The sequence below is a fragment of the Chenopodium album genome, chromosome 22 (assembly GCF_948465745.1).
Source record: "Chenopodium album chromosome 22, dcCheAlbu1.1, whole genome shotgun sequence".
Classification (NCBI taxonomy): domain Eukaryota; kingdom Viridiplantae; phylum Streptophyta; class Magnoliopsida; order Caryophyllales; family Amaranthaceae; genus Chenopodium; species Chenopodium album.
In genome coordinates, this window is record NC_137855.1 from 38,553,165 (window position 1) to 38,574,161 (window position 20,997).

Consider the following 20,997-nt stretch of genomic DNA (forward strand, 5'->3'; position numbering starts at 1 on the left):
TTTCTGCCATAAAATAAATTAGAACAACATATTTGCAGTATTTGCTAAAAAAAAAAAAGAAAGAAAATTGTATATTTGTAGTATAGACAAAAGCTTAAAATTAATTTTATGTCTTACTTGCAAGCTCCTCAGCTTCCTCTTCATGCAGAGTAGCAGTAAAAGCGTTAATTATTTTTGTGAAGGAATAAACTAGCCTTTCCGAAGGGTCAAGAAGATTGTTGCTCCTAAAAAAAATAAAAAATAAAAAATAAAAAATAAAAAACAAACAAACAAACTAGTACATTAAAAAAATGAAGTTAATCATCAATAAAGTAAAAAAGCATAGTATGTACTTCCTCATTCTTCTATTATTGTAATTTATAACATACTTCCTCCATTTTCTTTTGCATACTACTTTGAGTTTTACACCATTTATATGCTCTACTTTAGCTAGCTTTGATAATTATAATTAAGGAATAATATAGTCATGTAAAATCTTGTCAAATTAATTATGGTTTATACAGAATACTTTATTAATATCACATTTTTATAATGTTTACCTAGTAAAAACAAATAATATTATTATTTATTAAATAATGCATTTGCAAGCATGTAATTAGAAATGTTACAGTTAAAAAATAAAAAACAGATAAAAAAAATATATGTGGAGTATTTATTACGTCACTATGTGAAATGATTTGGGATTTATTTCAACGTAATAACTATACCATGATACATTAATCCTAATACGAAGTATATAATTATAGATTCAAAGATGTTTACCAATAAAATTTTCATTATTGGAATTCACGAAATGAAGTGATACAAACTTTTATATAATAATTTACCTATTTAATACTGAGGAAATCATTTGGTGGTGCGAATTTGTTATATTCTGAGGATCACCTAGTGGACCTCCACCATTGTGGGATCCTAAATATACGATATAATGCTGTAGACAAATTAAAGATTAATTATACAACGTTATCAAGTCAATTAATTAACAATCATATATATGCAATTAATTTAATTATGGAAACAATAAATTTTGAATGAGATCAACTTACCTTATGAATAGCAACAACAGGTGTTTGCAACAATGGTAAAAGAAGAATCATGAAGACACCATGCAAGAATATGATAGAATTCGCCATTGAATTTTAGTAAAATGATACAACTAACTTTTGATGATTCAATTTATACTCACTTTTATCTATTTTTTAGATTGGAGAAAAATTGGATTTTAATCCATAAAATAGTTTAACCATGCATTTTTCAAGGATCTATATTTTATGGTGGTACAACTGCTTCAAGAAAATAAATAAACAATTTTATTGTGGTTTACAAAGGCTTGCAAGCAACAGAATAGGAGTGTTTGTCTCTTAAGGAGGATAATATTAGACTTTCAATTCTTACTAGCGGGTGTCTAAACTCTATATGACTAAATATATCCATTTCTTTCTCAACTCTTTTTCAAAAGTTAAACTTGCTCCTAATGTTTGACATATAAGATTTTATGTGAAAAATTACCTTTTACATATCACATTTTGGAAAAATAACGTATCTTTAATATTCCAAAATTTGAATAAAGTATGAGGGCTTAACTTAGTTGACTACTGAAATACGTAAATATATAAATAGCAATAATGAATATGCAATACAACAATATAATTAATTGATGAGACAATGAGCTTAGGAAAAGAATTCAACATTTTTTTTTTATCCAAGCTTAAAAGTTAAAACTAGAGTGTTTGGCATACATGAATGAAGCCATGGTAACACTCATATTAAGTAGCAACATCATTAAGAGAGGTTCCTTAAAAAAAACTATGATTACAATATATTTTAATTAGCTGCCTTATTTCGAGGTCACTTTCTTGGCCATGATAGGAAAAAGTGACAAAAAACCCACCTTAATGCCTAGCAATCTTTTTTTTTTTGTTTTTTGGTTAAAAAGCTTTCGCACATTTATACCAAAACAATGAATTATGTTAGCATTACCAAAACTTAAGTTTTCCAAGTCCATCCAATACTTTGTCACCAAAATTTTTAAGTTCTTTCACTGCGTCTTCAGCCAGTTTTTCCACTCCCTCCCCAATTGCTTCAGCTGCATCTTTCACGGCATTATACACCTTTATACTCCCTGCTTCGACTTCACTTGCAGCTTTGGTTGCAAACTCTACCACCTCATCACCTGCAGATTGCATTGTATCTACAATTTCATCCCTATGTTCGTAAGCTAGCTTGCCAACTTCCACTATCACTTCAACTGCCACCGCTGTCGCAAGGGCCGCCGGTATCCCAATATACACCGATGCTGTGTTATCAGCGTTTTTAAATAAGTTCAGTTGCATCGATCCTGTAGAATACTGCAAAATACACGAGACCAATTATACCAAGTTTATATCATATATAAAGCTAAGTCAAATTAATGCATTAAAATGTGTACCAAGTTTGAGTGTGTGTCAATTATTTTGGAACGAAGTAAGTAGTAAATAAATGGTTTAGATGTATTTTTTTCAACAAATTAAGGGTGTGTAATTAATTGAATTTATTTTTACTTATCTAAACTTATTTGAACTTATCTGAATTTATTAGAACGAACTTATTAAAACTTAATTTAGTTATGATTTGAACTTGAATAACCCTTGCCAAAACTTATTTTTCCTGAACTAATCATTACTTATCTGAAATTATTAGACCTGAAATAAGTGAAAATAAGGTGAACAGAACATGCCCTTATTCATCAAGCACGTACTCACCATTTTACTAGTGAATTGATTCAAAACATCCGTCCAAAACAGATGGTCTGATTTCAGCATTTGAAGGAGTTTGCAAAAGAGATCTTTGAGCTCATGTTCCTCTGTAGCGTTAATTGGGGCGGTGCTGACTAGAAGAAGTCCCAACACTTTGTCGTGCGCCTCAATAGCCTCCAAGAACTTGTCTTTGGCAAAACGATTTTCAGGTTGATCGGAAGAAGACCAGGCAGCTAACCAGTACCAAGTGGTTAGTAATGTGATTATATCTTTGGGTTGATCAACATTTAACAAAATAGTATCAGGATTGCTTAAGTCGATACTGTGCACGCGTTCTTTGAGATCCTTTAGTTCATCTTGCATAACGACTACTTCTCGCATGTTAAAGCTCTTCGATCCATTTCTCTTTCGACATTCCAAAGAAGATAGAATTGAAGGGTTTTGCTATTTCAGGGATGCTGATCAAAGTAGGGTTTTCGTGCTTGTTAATGGCCGAACGCAGATGTTTCATGTGCTTGTAAATGTCTACCATTGCTTGTGTATTATCCGCCTTCAGGCTCCCTTTCTTCGCATCTTTGTTTGCAGAAACCGCGAATATGCAATGCCATAGTGACAAGATTGAGGCTGAGTTTTGATCAACTGATGAATTCATTATCAACAACCACAAATCTTGTTGGTTCAGGTCTCCCTGAAAAATGCCAGATTATTAGATAACATAGGTATATACGTAGTCTTAGTAATGAAATAAATTATATTGAACTATACTAGAGTAGTAATAATAATAATAATAATAATAATAATAATAATAATAATAATAATAATAATAATAATAATAATAATAATAATAACATCATCATCAACACCTTTTTAAATTTGTGTGTCCCATTTAATTCAAATCTTTCATATATACGAAGGATAACTTAAAATATATTTATGTGAAATTTTGTTAGATTCATCTTATCTCAATAAATTTAATATATAATTAAAAATGAAACTAACCAAAGATATTGACGTCACGTGGTAGTGAGAAATCCAAAATAGAAATGAGAAATGTGAGGGAAATAAGGAGGGAAGGGAAAAAATGGGCCCAAAATGACGTCAGGCGGTAGTTGGGGGGCAAAAAGGTGGTAATTTTTGATGTTTTTGAAAATAGAAGGTGGTAATTTTCAAAAAAAAAAAAATTAGAAGGTTGTAATTGCTAAAATGGACATAACAGAAGGTGGTAATTGTCAAAATTTCCAAAGGAAGAATAAGAAGTATTGATGAACAAACGAGATAAACCAAATGATTTATATGATGAAGTAAGTTAAAAAAAAAAAAAAAAAAAAAAAAAAAAAGCCTTACCAAATGAGCTAAGCCGTAAGTGATTATAATACAAGTACTACGTACTTATTCAAAGAACAACTCGTTACTCCAAATTATTTTTGTTGATGATCTGAGTTCCTTCACCAGATTATCAACCTATTTATAGAATTTGTAACTCTCTTTTGGCTAAGGATCATTAATTTGTTTATTCTCAAAAACAATATAAGATACTAAAACAGTTAATGTGGGGCGGTGATTAATCTGAAATTAAAATATTACAACATTAAACAGCTCGATTCAATTAAATGATATATTACAACATTTAACTGCTCGATTCAATTAAATGATGTTCATAATTCCCCCCATGATCGAGATATTATTATTCATGGTATAGTTATTATTTATAATAGATTAACGCTCCACCTCTTTGCACATCAATCTATTATATGCTCGTATATATCTTCCCACGATCTAGATATCCAAAAATTCAGCCTGTATTTCAATACCCGGCGAGTCGGCATCTTGATCGAAGTTTTAATCTTCCGCAATTTCCGAATCTCCATGTCAAATGGCTTGTTCTCCCAAGTCGGAATAAGAAATTAAAATTTTTATGAATTGATGATTAATTATGCAATGGTTGAATCAAATTTGAATCGTATGTAATTAAGTTATGCACGTCTTGATGAGTTTTGTTCTAAAAACACATAATGGAGTATGCAATAATAATAATGGTTAGGGAGTATGTGAATGGAAGGTCTCCGGTTAGAGTATCACCAAACTCAACGCAAAAACAATTATTGGGATCGGAGACGGTGTAAGCCAAGACTGCTACACGCCTACACAAGTTGGATGCAAAGAGCTAAGTTCCGGTGAATCGGATGGACTTCCTGGAAAATGAATGAGAGTTTGTGAAAACTGAAGAGTCATGTTGGATTGATTCAAAGTATTCCTAAAGTTTAGGATAAGAACATGCTATTTCTTTGTTAGTGGTCTTTTGTTAGTTAGGAATCCTATAATCCATTTTCTAAGTATTAGCATAGCAGTTTGTTTCGTGGACCATGATCCCATTAGTGTTTCCTTTATTTTAGCTAGAGTTGGTTTGTTTGTTGCCTATTTAAGGCTTCTTTCATATTTAATTAATGCAACATAATTTACTATCTTTTCCCTTAATAATTCAACAAGTCATACAACATCTTTAATTTGTAGTAAACTATCACTATTTATTACTCCCTTTGTTTTCCCCATTAGAAATTTTTGCACTATTTTACTTAACCTACTTAGACTAATGTTTGTGATTTATACCTTAAAAAAAATATAGTCTTGTCAGTACTTATTGAAAATGTCTAAATGAATAAATTATTTTTTTTCATTTGTTTTTTTTTATAAGAAGAAAAAAGATTTCATCAATGAAAGATAGTCAAACGACACTTACAAACAATTCCTAGGAAAATTAGAATTCCAACACAAATATAAATCACCTTAGAATTAGATACATCGCAAATTCAATCAACGATCGCCTTAATAATTAAAAAAAACTTTATCCGAAGCAATACAATATGTGAGTTAGAACTAATTCGACTTGAGATCCACTGATGAATAGTTGTTTGAGTGAAAATATTCATATGGTCTTTTGGATACTTTCAGGGATTATGAAACCCTAAATCTTCAATTTTCGGCAGACAAACAAAAAAAGAAATTAACCCTAGTAGAATAACTATCATCTCGAAGATGAGATCCATTCATTGAAAGCAATTAAAAAGTTTTTTGGGGATTACCACTGGTAAAACATCGCTGGAAGCCCCTACATAGATTCACAAAAGAGACCAGAAGAAAATAGATGAAAAAGACGAAGAAAAAGGAGAAGAGTAAAAGAAAACCTTCAGAAAAGCAGAAAACAACTAGTAACGGAGGCTAGAAAAACCCTCCTCAGGGAGAAACTCTAGTGGGAAACAAAAATCCTCCCATATTAATTAATTTATTTTCATTTGTTATAAACTATACTTATTAACGATTTCGACATATGTGCTAGGAGAAATGAAGTAAGTAATACTTTCAAAATATATGCTTTAGGTATATGGGTGAATTAATACAATTCATAGAAAACGTACAAATAATATGATTACATTATGGTATATGGGTGAATGAACTTAAAAAGACACAATGCTTTATGTGGACTATTCCAAATTACTCCCTCCATTTTTAAATACTTGCTTTACTTTCATTTCTAGCTGTTTTTTAAATACTTGTCCCATTTTTTTTTTTTTATTTGGATAGCTTTTACAATACTTAATTCATTTCTCTCAAGTAATGGGACCCAATAGAATTATATTTTATTACCTTTAGATTATCTCTCCTCCAATATACCTTCCACTAACCTCCCTATTTTATTACTTTCTCCCATTTCTCCTAAAACTCCACACGTGGATAAATGAAGGAAGAATTAAAAAGCGGAGTGAGTTTGAGAATACAACATGTGGCTAGCTAACACACAAGTAACCCTTGACTGACCAAACAGCCCCTGACCGACCGAGTAACCCCTGATTGACCAAGTAACCCCTGACCAAGTTACCTCTTATTGAGTAACCTATAAAAGTTTGTGTTGAGAATATAGGTAATATGGGTACATATTTGAAATGTTTTTTGTAAAAACATATTAGGGTATATTTATTATTTTGTAAAAACATATTATGGTAATTGATTATATATCAGGAAAAAAATATTATAATGATACTGTAACACCCCCAAATTACTCTCTAATATTAATAATAATAATCCAACTTAGGGAGTAACATGGGAGTATTACCGCCACGTGATTACGTAAGGCTTAACAGAGTTTTGCAGCGGAAATAGTACTTTACTTTCATTAATGATAATAATAGTAGTAATAATAGTTTGATACACTTTCAAAGTTACTACGCCACTAATACTATGTTAACTAAGTTAAACTAGGTGATCACCGCCCATGGTTCCCAATGCAGCACATAGTTCACGTTGTCCGATCGCCATCACCTATCTACTCATCAAAATGATAAGTAGGGCCAAGCCAAAACAAAACAAATACGCATTAGCCAAAATGCTAAGTACATACAAATGCTAGACATGTAAATTCAATTTAATTAAACATGCTTTCGAATAGATTCAACTTTAATAAATCATACTTTATCCAAACCATTGATAAATAGAAATTCATATATAAAAACTTGTCAAGAACCAATTTCCGAAATAACCAACTTTCCAAAGATAATTCCGAATAGGATGGATCAATCCTCATTTTCGTAAATTATTTTACCACCTAAGTGTGCACACCCCCCAAGCTAGTAACTCCTTTACATAGTGCTATCAAGGGGAAAGACTAGGTCATACAAAGCCCATAGTCTTCAACTTACTCCGCGTAGTGGGAGTTAAAAATCCAAAGATCCAAGGAATAAATCCTGATAAATAAACTTTCCAATATCCCATACTCGGGATGATAAAACCTCCTTTTAAAACATCTTGAATATCAATATAAGTTTATAATCAACCATATGAAATATTTAAACATTTGAGATTAAATGATTAAAACATGTTTCACCAAAATATATTTATTTAAACATGGTTCGAAATCACTTAACATGTAAATCACGTTGCATATAAAAGCCACTTTATAAAAGATCTAGCCACATGTACGTACCTCGATCTTTGCACACAATTACAGAGCTCCTAATTTCGAACTCGAAATTCCTCCTATAACAAACCAATAATCCTAATCAAATACTTTTCAACCCATAGATACGATGACTTAAAATACCGACTTTGACTAGTTGTGCATGACCAATTTATTAACACTTGTATTTATAAAATAATCTTTAACTATCCGTAATAATAATAATAATAATAATAATAATAATAATAATAATAATAATAATAATGCTATTAGTAATAATAAGAGTAGTAGTGGTGATACGTAGGTAAGTAGTAGTATGATAGTAGTGATTGTAGTAGTAGCAACTCAGCAGCAACAACTACAATACTAACATAAATAATAATAATAATAATAATAATGATAATAATAATAATAATGATAATAATAATAATAATAAGGTAGTAGTACTACTTTCGTAAGTAGTAGTGAGTAGTAGTAGTCTAGTAGTATAAAGTAGGAGTACTAGTCATGCTTATAATAATAATAATAATAATAATAATAATAATAATAATAATAATAATAATAATAATAAGGTAGTACGTAGGTAGTAGTAATAGTAGCAAAATATCAACAACAACAACTACAATACTTACAGCAACAACAATGATAATAATAATAGTAGTAATAAGAAGAAGAAGAAGAAGAAGTAGTACTAGAGAAAGAAGTTATGGCTTACGGTGCAATACAAGGAAGGAGGGGGCTGCTCTTGTGGTGGTCGGTGGGTCGCCGACTGGTGGTGCACGGCTATGGGAGGGTGGTGTAGAGGGGAGAAGCTAGTTGGAAGAGGAAGTATGAAGAGGATTTTAGAGAAGAAGATAGAGTGAAGTAGCCATGTATATGGCTATTTATAGAGCATCCTTGATGCTATTTCACTCTTCATCATTAATGGAGGAAGCAAGTGGGCAAGTGGGTGGGTTTTCCCCTCTTGCCGACATGCTCTAATAAATTTTTTTTTTTTTTTTTAAATATATATATATATATATATATATATATATATATATATATATATATATATATATGTATATTGAAATAGCGAATTTTGTATTTTTGCCGACTGAATTGGATACAAACTATTAATGGTTGAAAATCTGGTTTCGATACGACAAGTTTCCAAATTGAGTTGTATAATTAATATCATCATCAAATATAGGTATAAATTATCATATAATTATTTTGTATGATAAAATATATCGGAAAATCCATATTTAATAATTGTTAAATGACTTAAAATACGGGGTATTACAGTCTACTCCCCTTAAAAGAAGTTTCGACCTCGAAACTTGAGTAAAATGTTTGGTTAAATAATCCAAGTTAATATAAATTGACTCATGCACAACTTATAATGACTCGAGATGACTTAAACTACGACTCAGACGCAACACATAGCGACTTAGAATGACTCGAAACTAACCAAAAAGGGCAAAAGCGCGAAACTCTATCGCATTCTACCCCCCTTAAAAGGAGTTACGCCCCCGTAACTCGACTACTAACCTCATAAAACAACTCTGGATACCTTTTCCTCATATCTGCTTCGGCTTCCCAAGTAGCTTCCTCGGTTTTATGGTTTGACCATAGAACCTTGACTATCTTAACATCCTTGTTCCTAGTGCTTCTCACTTTACTATCCAGAATCTTCACAGGTCTTTCCTCATAAGTCAAGTTTTCGTCCATCTCGATGGTTTCAGGCTGTAAAACATGGGAAACATCTGGTATGTACTTCCGAATTTGGCTCACATGGAACACATTGTGAACTTTTTCTAGCTCGTTAGGCAAATCCAACTTTTATGCTACCTTTCCCACCTTTTGGATGATCTTGTAGGGTCCAATGTATTTCGGGCTTAACTTTCCTCTTTTCCCGAACCTCATCACTCCCTTCATTGGGGATATTTTCAATAAAACTTTCTCACCTACTTCGTATTCCTCATCCCTCCTTTTCAAATCTGCATAGCTTTTTTGACGATCTTGTGCGGCTTTGATTTTCTCTTGAATCATCTTTACTTGTTTTACTGTTTCCTCGATCATCTCTGGCCCGAGTGTAACTGTCTCACTTATGTCGTTCCAACATATTGGGCTTCTACACTTCCGCCCATACAAAGCCTCGAATGGCGCCATCCCAATACTTGCATGATACCTGTTGTTGTAGGAAAATTCTATCAAGTCCAAATGATCTTCCCACGAACCCTGGTACTCCATAACACATGATCTCAACATATCCTCTAATGTCTGTATTGTTCTCTCTGTTTGACCATCGGTTGCGGGGTGGAATGCAGTGCTCATCAACAACTTAGTCCCCATAGCCTTTTGTAAACTCTGCCAGAAGTTGGATAAGAACCTTGAGTCTCTATCCGAGATGATGTCCTTCGGCACACCATGATATTTCACCACAAATTTCACATACGCTCTTCCCAATTGATCCATCGACCATGTACTCCTCATGGGTATAAACGTTGCACATTTCGTTAATCGATCCACTATGACCCAAATTGTATCATTTCCCGCTCGAGTTTTGGGTAAGGCTCCCACGAAATCCATAGAGATCGAATCCCACTTCCAACTAGGTACCTCCAAGGATTGAACTGTTCCTTGGGGTCTCTTATGCTCGATTTTGACTTTTTGACAAGTTAAACATCTAGCCACAAATTCTGCCACTTCCCTTTTCATATTCGGCCACCAGAACGTCTTTTTCATGTCCTTATATAACTTGTCCCCTCCGGGATGCATTGAATAAGGAGAACTATGAGCTTCCTCCATCAACTTTTGCTTAAGATCATTTCGATTCTGAGGAACACACCATCTCCCTTTAAACCTCATGCTTCCATCATCGGCTACTGAAAAGTCCAATACTTGCCCTTCTTCGATCTTTTCTTTAATCTTGCTCAACTTTTCATCTCCAGGTTGACTTTCTCGAATCTCATCATAGATTGACGGCCTGCTCATCAAGGCACTCAAAATCTTCTTAACTTCTCCTTGTTCCAATACCTCCAAATTCATCTTTTGGAATTCCACACACAATTGATCTGGTAAAATCATCGCATTAATTGTATGACTTGACTTCCTACTTAATGCATCAGCTACAACATTCGCTTTCCCTTCATGATACTGAATCTCCAAATCGTAATCCTTAATCAACTCCAACCATCGCCGTTGTCTCATGTTCAACTCCTTTTGAGTGAATATGTATTTCAAACTCTTGTGATCGGTGAAAATCCTACATGTCACTCCGTACAAGTAGTGTCTCCAAATCTTCAATGCAAACACAATTGCGGCTAACTCCAAGTCATGGGTCGGGTAATTCACCTCATAAGGCTTCAACTGTCTCGAAGCATAAGCAATCACCTTTCGATTCTGCATCAACACACAACCTAATCCAAACTTTGACGCGTCACTATACACTTCATACTGCTCACTTCCATCAGGCAGGGCTAACACAGGTGCCGTAGTCAACTTCTCTTTCAAAGTCTGAAAAGCCTCTTCACACTCTGGTGTCCAGTCGTACTTACATTCTTTCCTCATCAAGCTCGTCATAGGCCTTGCAATTTTCGAAAAATCCTTAACAAATCTCCTATAATAACCTGCTAGCCCAAGAAAACTTCGAACATCTGACACACTCCTCGGGGTCGGCCATTCACTTACAGCCTTTATCTTTGCTGGATCCACCGATACTCCCTCCTTAGAAATCACATGACCTAGGAAAGCTACCTCTTCCAACCAAAACTCACACTTTGAGAGTTTGGCGTACAATTGATGCTCTCTTAAGGTTGACAATACCACCCTCAAATGATCCTCATGTTCTTCCGGGTTCCTCGAGTACACCAAAATATCATCGATAAACACCACAACAAACTTATCCAGGTATGGCCTGAAAATTCGGTGCATTAAATCCATGAAAACAGCGGGTGCATTAGTTAACCCAAATGGCATTACCGTGAATTCATAGTGACCATAACGAGTCCTAAAAGCACTTTTTTCAATGTCCGACTCTGCTATCCTCAACTGGTGGTACCCTGACCTCAAATCGATCTTCGAAAATATTCCCGCTCCTTTCAACTGGTCGAATAAATCATCAATCCTAGGCAGCGGGTACTTATTCTTGATTGTCACGTTGTTCAACTCTCGGTAATCTATGCACAACCTCAAGCTTCCATCCTTCTTCTTTATGAACAACACCGGTGCACCCCATGGTGACGAACTTGGTCGAATGTAGCCCTTTTCCAACAAGTCATCTAACTGAGTCTTCAACTCTTTCATCTCGGCTGGGGCCATTCTGTATGGAGCCTTTGAAATAGGTCCTGTTCCTGGCACTAAGTCTATGGTAAATTCAACATCCCTCACTGGCGGCATCCCTGGAATCTCTCCAGGAAAGACATCGAGAAATTCATTTACTACAGGAATATTTTTCCCATCATCTCTATCTCCTTCTTCTATCCTTTGGACACTACACAAATACAGTGGATATCCTTTTTCTACACACCTTTTAAGTTGCAAAGCAGATATAATCTTTAATCCTGATCTCTTTCCCTCCCTTCGATAGGTTACCCTAACTTTGCCCGGGCCACACAACGTGACCTTTTGGGCTTCGCAATCAATTTGGGCCTTGTACTTGCCCAACCAGTCCATCCCCAAAATAACATCGAGATCTTGTAAGTCAAGCTCGATTAAGTCTGACGGAAATTCTACTTTTGAAATGATAAGAGGTACACCTTGATGCATCTTAGTGCAACTCACCACTTCCCCTGACGGAATAGCAATATCTAAGGAAACAGAAATCGGACTCTCTAACTTGAGTCTATCTACTATACTTCTAGAAATAAAAGAGTGAGACGCCCCTGAATCAAACAAGACTTTAGTAGACATAGAACAAATAAAGAAATTGCCAATTACCACATCAGAAGCAGTTGCAGCCTCACGGCTGTTCATCACGAACACACGACCCTTGGGAGTGGCTCCACTGTTGTTGGGTGTTGGCTTAGGATTGAATCCATTGGGTTGAGCTGGCTTGGTTTGGTTCTTCTCATCTTGGGGTTTACCCGACTGCTCATCAGAGACCTTCTTATAGCACTCATACTCACGGTGACCTAGCTTTTGACAGTAGCGGCAAGTCACTAGGTTTCCCTCACAATCCCTCCCCGGATGGTTTTTCGCACATCTTTTGCAAAAATAGGTTCTCTTGGGTTTGTCTCCATTTCCCCTATTCCCATTTCCTCTTTCAAAATTCCCCCTATTGTCTCTTTTTCCATTAAAATTCCCACTCGGGTTCCCCTCAATTCTGGGTTTCTTCTCACTCCCGTTGAAAATCCCACTATTCTTCCTCTTTTCCCCAGGAAAGTTTCCCTCTAGCTCTCTCCCCTTGATCCCATAAAGGTGTGCTGCTCTCCCATAAACCTCATCTAAGGTTTCAAAGGTCACTCCTCCTAATTTTCCTTGAAGGGTCAAAGTCAAACCTTGCTCAAACCTCTGTGCCTTAAGTGCTTCAGTTGGTACTACCTCAGGTGCAAATCTCATCAACTCAATGAACTTGCTATAATACTCATTAATTGTCATGTTCCCCATCCTAAGGTTCGTAAACTCCATACACTTTTGTTTCCTCAAGTAGGAAGGGTAAAACTTCTCTCTTAAAGCTTCCTTAAATTCAGCCCACCCAAAGTTAGGAATACTCAGTAAGTCGTTTCTCCTTTGACTCCACCACAAATCGGCTTCCTCTCTAAGGTAATAAACAACATTATTGACTTTTAGCTTCTCGGGACAATTAATAGCATCAAAAAGTTTATCAAACTCTCTCACCCAATTTTCTAAGCTTGCTGGGTCTACTTGCCAAGGTAAGTGGGTGGTTTGGCCGCAGCTACTCTCTTAAAAACTTCCCCAAAAGCATCAAGGTCATTATGGACTTTTCCCTGGTTTGAGACAATACCGGCTATGTTTTCGGTTATTTTGGTTAGCCTTTTGATGACCGAGCTGACTTTGGACTTACTCCCTTTCTTAATTCGTTGCCTTAGAGACATGATCCTGAATAATGTGGTAATTAGACATAATTTACAAACAAATTGTTCATCTATCCAACAAAGACTCGATAAGCGATGTGATAACTTTACTGCTCATGAAATATCTTGAGTACTAAACGTTTCCTCAAATTAACTAGAAAGTCTAAATTGCCATCTTTTAGAAACAACTCTATGTAACATCTCAAAATAAATCATCACAAGATTTATCATAATTTGCATACAATTAAAACATACAAATCCACAAACACTTCACCATATATTTCATCACATAAGAGTGAAGTTCACCTTCCAATCCATTTCCAATTTAGGAATAATTATCGAATAATTCAAGAACCTTCACTAATACACTGTGGAAAATTCCCAAAAGACTATCAATCTTAATGCAATTCGAACCTTTATATTCTAAAACATAACTTGGACGTTCGCTTAGTCCATATGCACATAATTCACATAAAGTTCGAAATCACCTTTTGAATACGTTTCAAATTCTTTTAATTTCAAAAATATTATATATGGTTATAAGTTGAATACTTGATTCATAATGTGGATAAATTGGACCAATGAGATCCCAGGTAGGAGAGGTTAGGGTCGACGTTGCCCAAAGCCCAAATCCAGCCTTAGACAGAGCTCATTGTCAATCCAATAATCCCCATTATTAATCTTTCTTCGTATTAAAATAGAAAGTAGTTTTTACTTAAATATATACATAATATATACTTTCGGAAAAACAAATGCGAAACTCTATCCTATATGCCCTTCTTAAGTCTACCCATCAGTTTTATATTCCAATTTTTATCTTTTTAAGACCTGAAAACTGATACCACTTTGTAACACCCCCAAATTACTCTCTAATATTAATAATAATAATCCAACTTAGGGAGTAACATGGGAGTATTACCGCCACGTGATTACGTAAGGCTTAACAGAGTTTTGCAGCGGAAATAGTACTTTACTTTCATTAATGATAATAATAGTAGTAATAATAGTTTGATACACTTTCAAAGTTACTACGCCACTAATACTATGTTAACTAAGTTAAACTAGGTGATCACCGCCCATGGTTCCCAATGCAGCACATAGTTCACGTTGTCCGATCACCATCACCTATCTACTCATCAAAATGATAAGTAGGGCCAAGCCAAAACAAAACAAATACGCATTAGCCAAAATGCTAAGTACATACAAATGCTAGACATGTAAAATCAATTTAATTAAACATGCTTTCGAATAGATTCAACTTTAATAAATCATACTTTATCCAAACCATTGATAAATAGAAATTCATATATAAAAACTTGTCAAGAACCAATTTCCGAAATAACCAACTTTCCAAAGATAATTCCGAATAGGATGGATCAATCCTCATTTTCGTAAATCATTTTACCACCTAAGTGTGCACACCCCCCAAGCTAGTAACTCCTTTACATAGTGCTATCAAGGGGAAAGACTAGGTCATACAAAGCCCATAGTCTTCAACTTACTCCGCGTAGTGGGAGTTAAAAATCCAAAGATCCAAGGAATAAATCCAGATAAATAAACTTTCCAATATCCCATACTCGGGATGATAAAACCTCCTTTTAAAACATCTTGAATATCAATACAAGTTTATAATCAACCATATGAAATATTTAAACATTTGAGATTAAATGATTAAAACATGTTTCACCAAAATATATTTATTTAAACATGGTTCGAAATCACTTAACATGTAAATCACGTTGCATATAAAAGCCACTTTATAAAAGATCTAGCCACGTGTACGTACCTCGATCTTTGCACACAATTACAGAGCTCCTAATTTCGAACTCGAAATTCCTCCTATAACAAACCAATAATCCTAATCAAATACTTTTCAACCCATAGATACGATGACTTAAAATACCGACTTTGACTAGTTGTGCATGACCAATTTATTAACACTTGTATTTATAAAATAATCTTTAACTATCCGTAATAATAATAATAATAATAATAATAATAATAATAATAATAATAATAATAATAATAATAATAATAATAATAATAATGCTATTAGTAATAATAAGAGTAGTAGTGGTGATACGTAGGTAAGTAGTAGTATGATAGTAGTGATTGTAGTAGTAGCAACTCAACAGCAACAACTACAATACTAACAAAAATAATAATAATAATAATAATAATAATAATAATAATAATAATAATAATAATAATAATAATAATAATAATGATAATAATAATAAGGTAGTAGTACTACTTTCGTAAGTAGTAGTGAGTAGTAGTAGTCTAGTAGTATAAAGTAGGAGTACTAGTCATGCTTATAATAATAATAATAATAATAATAATAATAATAATAATAATAATAATAATAATAATAATACGTAGGTAGTAGTAATAGTAGCAAAATATCAACAACAACAACTACAATACTTACAGCAACAACAATGATAATAATAATAGTAGTAGTAAGAAGAAGAAGAAGAAGTAGTACTAGAGAAAGAAGTTATGGCTTACGGTGCAATACAAGGAAGGAGGGGGCTGCTCTTGTGGTGGTCGGTGGGTCGCCGACTGGTGGTGCACGGCTATGGGAGGGTGGTGTAGAGGGGAGAAGCTAGTTGGAAGAGGAAGTATGAAGAGGATTTTAGAGAAGAAGATAGAGTGAAGTAGCCATGTATATGGCTATTTATAGAGAATCCTTGATGCTATTTCACTCTTCATCATTAATGGAGGAAGCAAGTGGGCAAGTGGGTGGGTTTTCCCCCTCTTGCCGACATGCTCTAATAAATTTTTTTTTTTTTTTAAATATATATATATATATATATATATATATATATATATATATATATATATATATATATATATATATATATATATATATATATATATATATATATATATGTATATTGAAATAGCGAATTTTGTATTTTTGCCGACTGAATTGGATACAAACTATTAATGGTTGAAAATCTGGTTTCGATACGACAAGTTTCCAAATTGACTTGTATAATTAATATCATCATCAAATATAGGTATAAAATTATCATATAATTATTTTGTATGATAAAATATATCGGAAAATCCATATTTAATAATTGTTAAATGACTTAAAATACGGGGTATTACAGATACTCCCTCCGTCCCTTGATAAAAAGCCTCTTTCTCTTTATTATGTGAGCAATAAATACTAAAAAGAGATTTTGTATTAAGGGACGGAGGGAGTAAAACTTATAGAAATTGGGGCATAATAAAATATGGAGAGAGTGACATTATTTACGAAAATGCTATGGGTTTGTATTTGCAAACACAAACAGGATATATACCAAGATATTTGTCCATAAGAATAAGCCATTAAAAAAAATGAGATTCGGAAATCGCGGAAAACTAGATTATTTGATAATGTTGCCATGCAGAGTATTGAATACAAGCTAAATATGTGGAAATATCTGGGTCGTGGGACGATATACATGATAGTGCAGAAAGGTGGAGCATTTATATATGAATTATTTCTGAATTATGAGTCATGGCTTTGATGGAACCTCATTTAATTAAATCGAAGTGATTAATGTGGTAATACTATAATTTCAGATTGATCAATCACCGCTCCACATCAATTATTAATTATTTTATATTATATACATTTTTTAAAAACAAAATAAAATTTCGTTATTTGTGTTCTATAAATAGGTCGATAGTCTGGTGAAGAACTCATCAACCAGAATTAAACTTGTGAATCTTGAGTAACGAGTTGTTCTTTGAGTAAGTACGTAGTGTTATAATCATCTATGACTTGGCTCATTTGGTAAGGCTTTTACTTTTTTTTTTTTTTTCCCTTCTCCGGAATTTTTGTGGTTGTTATTATCATTTGCTAATATATTGTTCAATTCATAATAGCTTAATCTTGCAAAAGGTCAAGGCTTTAGACACAACATACTTATATATTTGCTTTTTTTTTTTCTTGCAACAATAATTCTCACTATGTATGTCAATTCATTGTTTCAGTCAGTAAGATTTTTAATTACCAATACGTAAAACTTACATACAATAAATGATATTATGTATGAAACTTTAAATTAAGACGAATTTAACAGAAATCCACATGATTATATTTTTATTTTACAAATCAAAGTCATTCAAAGAAGCACATATGAATAATGTAAAAGTCAAAGTGTTGCACGTTTAAAATGTTTATAACAACTAAAAAAAATATATACTCCCTCTGTCCCATAATATAGTTCTTGTTTCTATTTTTGGATAGTATGTAATGACGATTATACACTTTTTTTTTTTAACTTTATTCACTGTACTTTTTAATTTACCCTTGAATTTTGCACATGCTTTGTACTTTTTTCCACTTTCTCTTTCTAACTTTTGTCTATGATTATACTTTTCATTATTTTTAAAGTACTTTATCCACTTTCTCCTCCTATTTCTTAAATACCATGAAAAACACAAATAACAACTATATTATGGGACATGGGGAGTATTTATAATCTAATAATCTGAAATATTTCAGGTAGACTTGACCCCAAAAAATCAGCTGTTGACTATGGAAACTACCGTGGACCAAAACTCAGCCACAATCTTGTCACTATGGCATTGCATCTTCGCAGTTTCTGCAAACAAGGATGAGAAGAAAGGAGAGCCAATCAAGCATGAGAATGCCCAGGCATTGATAGAAATCTACAGTCACATGAAAAACCTGCGTTTGTCGAATTGAATCACGGTGTTGATGTATATAGGTTTTGATGATGAGGAACTTAAACTGAAGCAAACTCATCTAATAAAGGTTTCTCAAGTGTTTGTTTAGCTTAGGTGAAATTGATCTTGGAGATGGAAGAAGTAGCTGATGCTAGGAAGCCTTGAAGAAGTTTTTTATTCAGAAAGTTATTCAATAAGAAGAAGAGTTCCCTCACAGGAGCTAAGTTCCCTAACAGGAACGTTCCCTAACAGGAACCTGAAGATGAAGGACTAAGTTCTTTGGAGGAACTTAGTAAAACGTGGAGCCCAAGTAGTCCAACCAGATCAAGAGCGCAGCACAGCAATAGTTTAGTTAAGATTTTATCTTCTAGATTTATTGTTAAATATGTTAAGTAGGATATGCATGGAATTTATTAGAAGCGTGACAAGATAGCTTGGCAAATTAATTAAATCTGGAAAATATAAAAAGATAGAATTCGAAAAAGATTTTTAACTTAAAAGCTAATTTCCTAAAATCTGTTTGTTAAAAAGATATTATGCTTTTTAACTAAATATTTCTATCTTATTTTCTGAAAAGATTTTCTTCACATAGATTTACTTAAAATCGTGTTTTAAGATAAGTTAAGTTTAACTTATTTATCTTTTTGAAAACCTACTTTCTATACGAGTCTTGCTTGTATAAATAGTAGAGGTTGAAATGGGTTTAGGTTTTTGTGAGTTTGATGCGTGAAGAATTACAGAGCTTAAATTGTGTAAGTTTGCCAAGCTTATAAACTTGTCATATTAGTTTCGGGTTTCATGCATAGCTTGCCTATCATATACTAGGTGTTTATTATTTGTATTTGGTTTGGGTTAATTGGGTAGTGAGTAATTTGTTAATCTTGTTTATTGTGTTAGCTTCTAGTGAGAAGGGGAAGATTTGTACTTGGGGAGTACGAGTGAGTCTAAGTGTGGGACTTAGACAGGGTAGAACAGGGTGCTGTTCTGTAGAGAGTTCTTTTAGGAACTTGAGAGTATAGTCTTTATTATAGTAGGTTGTAACTTGGTGTTTGCCCTATTATAGTGAAGTGATTTGTGTTTGAAATCCCTAAGGTAGGGTCGAGGTTTTACTTCTAGTTGGGCACTAGAAGGTTTCCTCGTAAAATACTGTGTGCTTTACAAGTTCCTATTTCATTCTGTTTTGTTATGTTTTATAATTCGAAAAAATAGTCATTAGGAACTTATCTACAATTCACCCCCCCTCTTGTAGAGTTCGTCTCAACTAACAATTGGTATCAGAGCAAGGTTCTCAAGTGTTTGCAGATAACTTTGCTGAGTAAGTTCCTGGAGAGATGAATTACAAGGAGAAACTAGAAGAAGGGTACTCAACCCAACGTCCACCTATGTTCAATGGTAAGTTCTATGCATACTGGAAGAACAGGATGGAGATCTTCATCAAGGCTGAAAATTACCAGGTTTGGCGTGTTATTGAAACTGGTGATTTTGAAATAACTCAAACCAATGACAAACATGAGGTAGTGTCTAAATCCATTTCTGATTATAATAAGGAAGATTATCAGAAACTTGAATTGAATGCTTTAGCAATAAAGTATTTACACTGTGGACTTGGACCTCATGAACATAATCGTATCATGGGGTGCAAGTCTGCTAAACAGATATGGGATTTGCTACAGGTAACTCATGAAGGTACAAATGAGGTAAAACGTTCCAAAATTGATTTATTAATGTCTAGATATGAAAGGTTTGAAATGCAATCTAAGGAAACCATAGAGGAGATGTTTACTAGATTCAATGATATAATTAATGAACTGAACTCCCTTGGCAGACATATTCCTATTGATGAACAGGCTAGGAAAATTCTAAGAAGCCTTCCACAAGATGAACGATGGAGATCCAAGGTGACTGCCATGCAGGAAGCTAAGGATTTCACAAAGTTCAACATGGAACAACTAGCTGGATCATTGATGACTCATGAACTTCATTTGAGTTCCAACACTGAAAATTCAAGAAATAAGAGTTTGGCACTCAAGGCTCAAGACTCTGAAGAATCAGAAGTCGATGAGGAAGAGATGGCTATGCTAGTCAGGAAGTTTAAGAAAATGATGAACAATAGGAAATTTGATAGGAACAAGAAGTTTACAAGTTCCAGAAACACAACGTGCTTTAAGTGTGGACCAAAAGATCACTTTATCAAAGATTGTCCTGTTCAGGATGGAGAGAAAGGAAAGACTAAAAGCAAGGAGCAATCCAAAGAGTCAAGAGTCTACAAGCCTTAATTCACCAAGGACAACGTCAAGAAAGCCATGTTAGCTGCCTGGGGAGATACAGATTCAGAGGAAGAGGAGGACCAACCTTTAGAAGAAACGGCTCATCTGTGTTTGATGGCAAAAACTGATGAAGCTGCCAAACTGAAAGAGTTGGAATCTGAGGTATGGTACTCTTACAATAATTTGAAACATTTGTCTAAAGAGAATCTAATAAATGCTGTTTTGGAAATTCAGGAAGATATAAAGGAATTATATAGATCCAAACAGCAAAGTGATAAAGCTTTAGAAACTTACAAAGAGAACAGTGAGTGGATTGATAACATGAAGTTTGATAT

The 20,997-nt window shown here is 33.7% G+C and overlaps 1 long non-coding RNA gene across 1 annotated transcript; it reads right to left on the reverse strand.

Annotated features, from left to right (window-relative positions):
- Positions 1-6,817: 6,817 nt before the first annotated feature.
- On the reverse strand, positions 6,818-8,516 carry LOC145603665 (uncharacterized). The gene is made up of 3 exons (XR_014104889.1): positions 8,399-8,516; positions 7,711-7,763; positions 6,818-7,053 (listed from the first exon to the last, which is right to left on the reverse strand). It is a non-coding gene; the product is annotated as an uncharacterized LOC145603665 (long non-coding RNA).
- Positions 8,517-20,997: the final 12,481 nt, after the last annotated feature.